This window comes from Clarias gariepinus, chromosome 2 (genome assembly GCF_024256425.1).
Source record: "Clarias gariepinus isolate MV-2021 ecotype Netherlands chromosome 2, CGAR_prim_01v2, whole genome shotgun sequence".
NCBI classification, from domain to species: Eukaryota; Metazoa; Chordata; class Actinopteri; order Siluriformes; family Clariidae; genus Clarias; species Clarias gariepinus.
This window is the reverse complement of record NC_071101.1, coordinates 31,771,091-31,780,017: the sequence shown is the minus strand read 5'-3', so window position 1 is coordinate 31,780,017 and position 8,927 is coordinate 31,771,091.

The window sequence follows — 8,927 nt, the reverse complement described above, 5'->3', positions numbered from 1 at the left end:
ACTCAACCTGTGCATCAATCTTTTTATTTTTAGTTTATATTTTTCTAGAATTCTTTCTCGATTTTCTCCCCCAATTTAGTCGTATCCAATTCCTCCCAGTCACTAGGCGGCTTCCACATTAAGCTACTACGACCACTCAGTCGGGAGGGCCGCAGACTATCACGTGTTTCCTCCTGTTTCTTTTTCTTGTAGAGCTGTAATAAATATGTGAACACTAAGTGCCTACCATCCCACCCTGCTGAAAGAGCTCATCCAATTTGCTCTCTCTAGGCCCTCAGCTGCGAGAGCCTACAGCATTACCCGGGGATAGAACCAATGTGCATCAATCCTAAAGCCACATAACCAAATCAAAGCCAGAAGCCCCGACATCTGGCTTTACCTGCACATAAAACCAAAGAGGAAACTTACATACCAATTATGGACCAACATACTGTACATACAATAGATGGACATATCCATGTCTATGTCTAGAGTAACGAAAAATCCAGATGTGCCAGACTTATGAAGACTAACCCAATAAGACAGGAGGTTGCAAAGTGGCCTTGCTCATGGTTTGTGAGTCCCATTTTTTGTTCCTCCTCCTATAAATTGCTTCCAAAGCTGCTCTGTAGGACTCTACTAGGGGCGTCGCTTTCGTGGCCACCTCATCACCCTCTGGCAGAGGCTTTGAAGTCAAGGCCTCTTCATTGGCCTCCCCTTGGACCTCACTGGTCTCAGGTTACTGTAGAACTTTGCTTGGAAGGCCACCTTTTATGAACTACACTAAAGACTTTATCCCTTTTTAATTTTCATTCCATGCTGCAGCTTCTGGTAAATCACCTGGGTTCAGTCATTATTAACAGCCACATATGTAAGCAATAGGAACAGTCATTTCAGCAATTAGACAACAGTTTTTTGAGGCTTCTGTGTCTTTGTTCAACCAGGCATGGGCAGCATGGGGGGGTATGCAAAAGGTATGATGTACTGTAGACCAGTGGTTTTCAAACTTTCAAGCTAGCGACGTCTAATTGAAGATCGACAAGATCTCGCGACCCCCACTATTAAAACAAGCAATAAACATAAGCTGTTCACAGTATTTTGACTACATTTACTATACATCAAAATAATTCAGGCTTACTGTACCTTTCAATGGGAAGGGTGTACTTGTTTTTGGCAGCACGAAAGCTTCATTCGTGGCCTGATGGTGGATACAGCTACTCGCAGATCATCTTCGACATCAAGACGTGATCAGTATTTTTTGCTATTAAAGCAATCATGTGTTTTTGAATCTGTAATTCCTTCTCTTTTCAGTGGAAAAAGTCTATAGACTTTTTAATAAACAAAGGATGTTTCGTCTCCAAATGCCTTTGCATTTTGCCGGGCTTCATACTTTCATGAGCAAGCATTGCTTAACAGATTACACATTGAGGGAAATCTACGTTGTCGACAATAGAGCAAGTGAATCCATACTTAATTAATTCTTCCTGATATTTCTGACGTTTCCTACTTTGGTCTGACGGGGTCTTGCTCTTATGCTTGGTCGATGTATATGGTTCCGATGACTCAGGCAAACTGTTCACAATTTCCTCAACATTTTTAGATTTGCGAATAACAAATTTATCTATCTCGGCAGTTGCGGTTTTCACGTGCAGTTGTGCACTGTAGCAATAACTAGTGAGCCAGTTGCTGCACAGTGATGTCATATCTTTGAGTCGCGATTTTATTTTTTTTAAACACTCAGTTTAAACACTCACACTCATTTAGTAATATCTTTACAAATCAGAAAATATTTATTTGTAGTATTTACTTGTAATACTGAAAAGTGTGTATTATAATCACAAAAAAAGACATAATTTTTTAATCCCTCTCGCGACCCCCAGTTTAAGAACCACTGCTGTAGACTACTAATGGAGTGTGCATAAAAAACTTTTAACCGTCTTGCGTTAGTTTTCACTGTTTCCTGTTTTTAAGTGTAGTGGAGTATTATGACAGCTACAGTGTTAAGAAGATTTATTGTTTACAAGGATTACGTTACAAGAGAAAGGGACAAAGTGTAATTCTAACGATGATAACTGAAGCTGTGGTGTCTGAATCGTCAGTTCTAAAAGGATAAATTATACGGATCAAAACGTACATTTTGTCTAATACATTTTCCCCCACCCTAAGTTTTGTTTGTACCAAGTGGCCGTGTAATGTGAACCCATCTGAGGGGAATTTAAATCCGTTATATGTAGTTGGGGCATCCAAAATGTGATTCAACAATGTCAAATACCAGCATAGTGATTCTGTTATTATTTCTTTCCATTGTCTTGTGGCATCAGTCAGTAAAGGAATGTTTTATGCTTCTAAGACAGATCCAAATGCATAATAAACAACAGGCAAACAAGTCCAAAGCACATTTACACATTAAAAACAGACAAATGGTCAAGCAATGCGCACACAATTTCAGAGGCAAATCCAAAAACATAAAAAGCAGGTAGTGAACAAAACAAACATGATCATAACAACCATGATTATGTGCCTGGTCAGAATCAAGGCCTTGTTAAGTCCAATACAAGTATACTAAGTTTTTATTCTGCACCAGAACAATGAAAATTGGGGGCTTAAATGTAAAAATAATAAGTTAACAACATTGGAGAAACAAACAATATTATGACATTGGCAGGGACAAGACAAAAAACAAATAAACAAGCACATGCCAATGTAGACAACATTTGACAGTGAAAAAGTTAATGCCTTAGCACCCAGCACTGCAGTGAACAAGACACATGTGGCACGCAATGCTTTACAATATTTACTTTACTACCATTGTCAAAGTTCTTTTTAATTTGATTATATATCAAAATAGCTTTTAAAAAATATTTTATTTTGTGGATAAACATCATGCTGCAGTCTGCTACGAATATTTATTAGATCAAATATTAATTCCAATATTTATATCTAAAGGGGAGCGGCCAAGGAGTGAGATAGACCCCATTTTGGGCCACAGCTGTGCCAGTTTACCAGAGGACACTGAACTCACAGCCATACTGGTAGCAACAGAATTGATTCTATCCAGAAGGCTAGTGAAACCTCTTCCACTTTGTGTTTCAGATATTGATGTGAGCAACATTAAAGTATTGGAACACAAAGAGTCAGAAGATGACTTAAATCCTAAAATGCACAGTAGTGGTGCACCTGTACTCAATAGACAGCATAACAATCCTACAGTGAACCAATTTGTCTAGCCCTACAATCGCTTCTAAACTATTTCATTTGGGGATTTACCAGTTCCAAAAGACTGGAAAGAAAGACTGAGCCAGTGGTTAGCAAAGAAATTTGGGCGTTTTCTCACTTAATAAGTCGGATATATGAATGGCTAAGGGCGTTAAGCATCGCATTCATTTGAATGATCAGCATCTTTTCAGAGAGAGATTATGATGCATACCCCCAGCTGATATTGAAGCTAATGGCAGCTGGGATAACCATAATGTACCTATTATGCCTCCCCAACTGTGATTGCAGGAAAATCACATGGAAACATCTGAATGTGTATTGATTATCACGCATTAAATAACTATTCATAAAAAAACAGCTTATACATTTCTTCTTGGCTTCTATGAATTTGACAGAATGTAAGAAAGAATAACTGAAGCCCCTCCTGGCTTTAAATAGTTAATGGTTTAAAACCTATAGAGCAGTGGAAGTTAATTTCAAGGACATAATAGGTTTTAAAAGTTACTGAACGTCACTGTGTTTGCATTAATGAGTGTAGGAAATAGAAAAACCATCGCTTTCTTCTTTAAATGAAAGAACACACAGCCTTGATTTGAATATAGCAATTCTATCAGAGGGAGAGTCCCATGGCATTTTAGCACATAACATTTTTATTTTGTCTTTCAACTGGCACCCCAGGACACTGAGGACTTGGGACCCCCAGGTCTGTGTGCTAAGTCTCCTGCTGTTCTCACTGCTGACACACAGCTGATTCACGACTGTGTATCAACACTGTAGTGTAGTGTAGTTAGTACGTCTAGTGTCAGTACCATTAGTTTGATTTGTTTACTTTTCTTTATTATTTATTGTAATTGCTTCTGGATTTATTGGGGGGGGGGGGGTATTCTGTGTTTTTTGTCTGTGTTTTCTTTGTATGTCTTTGTTTGTTTTATTAGGAGCCAGTGAGGACTTTGGGGTGGAGCAGGAGCGGCTAGCCACTCTTTCTTTGAAGGTTGTGTTCACACGTTGCTGTGTGTGTTGGCACGAATTCTTTCCAGCAAGTGTAATGGTTGAGTGTGGATTTAGGTGGGGTTGACAACCACTCGAGCCCCGTTTCCGCTTGTACAGTAAGTGAGAGAATCTCCTGCTTCATCGTCAGGTTGCCAACCAATGGTGACATGAAAAATGTCAGGTGCAAACAAGGAATAGAAAACAGATTATGCAAATGTCCCCACTTTTTTCACATGTACAGCTTTAGCAAAAAATTATAGACCACTGCAAAATAATCAGTTTCCTATGCGTTTTGTTTTTTACAGGTGCATGTATTGGTGAGATAAACAGTTTTGTAAACTGCTGACAATATTTTTCATAAATTCAAAATATAACTATTGTTATTTAGAATGTATATTTAAAGGAAATGACATCACAACACACCAGAATAACCAAGGATCATGCAATATTTGCAGAGCTTTAACAACTCACATAAAACAAAATGCAAATAATTTGTAAACAAATTGTGTTAATGCTTTGGCAAAAAAATATTAAGGAATCAGTATTTGGTGGAAAAACCCTGATTTGCAGTTACAGTTTTCATGCGTTTTGGCATGCTCTCCAAGAGTTTGTCTTATTTCTGTTGGGTAACTTTATACCACATTTGCAAAAAAAGCAAGCAGCTCAGCTTCGCTTGATGGTTTGTGGACCATGATCCATCTTGCTCTTGATGACATTCCAGAGGTTAGTGGAGTAAATTGCAGTAATCTCTTATTTTTTTCCCAAAGCTGTATAATAACATTATAACAGCACCCAGCACCCAAGATTGCGTCAGCTTGAGTTGACGAACAGATGGCTGGACATTCTCCTTCAGGATTTTTTGGTAGACAGTAGAATTCATGGTTCCATCTATCACAGCAAGCCTTCCAGGTCCTGAAGCAGCAAAACAACCCCAGACCATCACACTACCACCACCATATTTTACTGTTGGTATGATGTTCTTTTTCTGAAATGCTGTGTTACTTTTACGCCAGATGTAACGGGACACGCACCTTCCAAAAAGTTCACCTTTTGTCTTGTCGGTCCACAAGGTATTTTCCCAAAAGTCTTGGCAATCATTGAGATGTTTTTTTAGCAAAATTGAGACGAGCCTTAATGTTCTTTTTGCTTAAAAGTGGTTTGCGCCTTGGAAATCTGCCATGCAGGCCGTTTTTGCCCAGTCTCTTTCTTATGGTGGAGTCGTGAACACTGACCTTAATTGAGGCAAGTGAGGCCTGCAGTTTTTTTGGTGGTGTCTTTTGTGGCCTCTCGGATGAGTTGTCTCTGCGCTCTTGGGGTAATTTTGGTCGGCCGGCCACTCCTGGAAAGGTTCACCACTGTTCCATGTTTTTGCCATTTGTGGATAATGGCTCTCACTGTGGTTCGCTGGAGTCCCAAAGCTTTAGAAATGGCTTTATAACCTTTACCAGACTGATAGATCTCAATTACTTTTGTTCTCATTTGTTCCTGAATTTCTTTGGATCTTGGCATGATGTCTAGCTTTTGAGGTGCTTTTGGTCTACTTCTCTGTGTCAGGTAGCTCCTATTTAAGTGATTTCTTGATTGAAACAGGTGTGGCAGTAATCAGGCCTGGGGGTCACTATAGAAATTGAACTCAGGTGTGATAAACCACAGTTAAGTTATTTTTTAACAAGGGGGGCAATCACTTTTTCACACAGGGCCATGTAGATTTGGAGATTTTTTTCCCCTTAATAACGTAAACCTTCATTTAAAAACTGCATTTTGTGTTCAATTATGTTATCTTTGACTAATAGTTAACGGTTTTTGATGAGCAGAAAGCTCTTAATTTTTAATTTAAGTGTGACAAACATGCAAAAGAATAAGAAATTAGGAAGGGGCAAATAGTTTTTCACACCACTGTGTGTATATATATATATATATATATAAAATACTTAATCATTTTTATTCTTTTTCATAAACATAAACAATGCTTAGATATCTTAATTACTGCGCCTTTTTCAGGACATACTGAAAATCTTGGAAACTACTATAAACATGAAAAGGACAGGAACATAATGTAAAAAAAATATTACTTGCACTTTGAAGTGAATAAATAAATGTTACATACAAAATTGCACAGATATATTTTATTCAGTTGATTACATACATCATGTATCAGTTAGCTGTATTACAATTAGACACAATTAGTTTATTTTAATCTCACATTCATATGTGTATTCAGGTATGTTAAAATGGCTAATATTCAGCTTTTAGTGTGTGGAGTGCAGGATGTTTAGACATTTTCTCCATCATTTGCGATAACTTTATTTGTGATAGATGTGTATTAGTAAGCACTTTGACAAAAAAGATATTAGCATTAGAGGAACTCATCCAGACCTTATAGAGGGTGAGCGAGCGCAAGAATAGCTTTATTAGTATCACCAGAGTATTTATAATTTATATATATAAAATGTCATATATGGCTGAAAAACCTGAAAGAGCTCTGGTTATAGGAGACTCTATACTGAGGCACAACAAATTAGCTAGGCCTTTAGGGGCACCAGCGGCAGAGGTTATGTGTATCTCAGGGGCCAGAGCATCGAAAATAGCAGGTAATCTTAGGCCTTTAGGGCAGAATAAGTTTTCAAAGATAGTGATACATGCTTCAGCTAATAAATAAAAAATTTTGTCAGTCAGAGGTTAGTAAGAATAACTAAGCAAACAGAGGTGTTTAAATTAGCAAAGGCGATGTCCGATGAAATGATGAAGTAGTATACTCTGACCCAGTCCCAATGCAATGTGACAACATAGCTTACAGCAGGTTATGGTCACTGCACCGCTAAATGTCCAGGTGGTGGCTTTATAAACAATTGGCATACCTTTGAGGGCAAAGCTGGCCTGTTAGGACGGGACAGTGTCCATCCCACTCAGGAGGGTGATGCTCTCATTTCTTGTAGAATAGCTCATAGTCTCAGATCAGGCCTAGTTAATCAGTGACTAATGAGACTAATGAGTTATGGCCATGGAGCAGAAAAACAGGCTAATCCAACCATCTGCTAGCTGTGTCGTCACTCAGGTTTTACCAGATCGAGATTATGTCTGTTCCCCGAGCTAAAAAAAATGTTTAGGAAGACTTGGACAGTTTGTTTTAGTAATTTAATCAATATAGAGATGATAAATTCAGAGAACACTGAATACACAGCCAGCACCTCTGATCTAAAGCTCGGGCTGTTTAATATTAGATCTCTCACATCTAAAGCAGTAATTGTTAATAAAACTAACATGGATCAGGAGTTTGGTATACTGTGTTTAACAGAAACCTGGATTAAACAGAACGAGTATGTAGAGTTAAATGAAGCTAATCCTCCAGGATACAGCTACATACTGTACATCAGTCCCGGCTAACTAAAAAAACTGACACAAATGTAACATATTGGAATTTCTCTGTAGTAACATAAGCGTAGCTATAAATATTACAGTAAGTATGGTCAATCCCAATAATTATCATTTAAAGACCCCCAGGGCTGTACTCTAAATTTCTTTGTAAATTTGCAGATTTCCTCTCAAACCTGGTCGTATGTGTAGAAAAAAGGTTAATTGCTGGAAACTTTAATATTCATTTTGAGAATCTATAAGACACTTTAAGAACAGCATTTATGTCCAGGAGTAAATCAGTGTGCAGTAGTTCCCACTCATAAAGCAGGTCACACTTTAGATTTAATATCATTCAGAGTAATATATCTGTATATATCTGTATAATAATCACAATTTCACAGTCTAAAGTTATCTAAGATCACTCAGCAGTGGGTATTTTCCAAAATCATTTAAATTAGCAGTTATTAAACCACTAAGAAACCTGACCTTGACCTCTGTCAGCTATCCAACTACAGGCTGATATCAAAACTCCCCTTAATCTCTAAGATCTTAAAAAAATAGTGTTTATATATACATAGGAATAGCATATACTAACTGTATCACTCAGGATTAAGACCTCATCACTGCACAGGGACAGCACTTGTTAGACAGCACAAATGACCTCCTATTGGCCTCTGATCAGGGTTGCGTCTCTTTGCTTGTGTTACTTGACCTTAGTGCAGCTTTTGACGCCATTGATCATAGTATTCTCCTTCACAGATTAGAAGAGGTTGTGGGAATGGCCGTCTCCTGGCTTAGATCCTATTTGACTGATTGTTATCAGTTTGTAGATTTAAATTGTGGCTATACTGCTTGTTCTTAAGCAAAGTTTGGTGTTCCACAGGGTTCGGTTTTAGGCCCACTGCTCTTTTCTCTTTATATATTAAATATATTGTCACTAAATGCTTTTATTATCTCTAGGTTGGACTATTATATCAGCTTTTCCTCTGGATGTTTAACTAGGTTCATAAACAAGCTTCAGTTATTTCAGAATGCAGCAGCAAGAGTTCTCACTAGAACCAGAAGATACGAGCACATCACCCCTACTTTATCCATCTGCATTGACTCCCAGTAAAATTTTGCATTGATTTTAAAATACTACTTTTGACGGATAACACATCGAATGGTCTCGTGCCGCAATACCTGAGTAAACTGTGTTATGTGGTGCAGTATGGAGAGCCGCACCATGAGATGTTTTTATGATTGCTGATGTTTTAAATTATGTTTTAACTGACAGAGGGCTTTGGAGGGGGTCAATGAAATATTAGTTAGAGTGCTTGTGACAAGCACGGGAAGACCTCCCAATTTAAAGATGACGTGGAATTATTAATTAAGAAACTTAAAAGGAA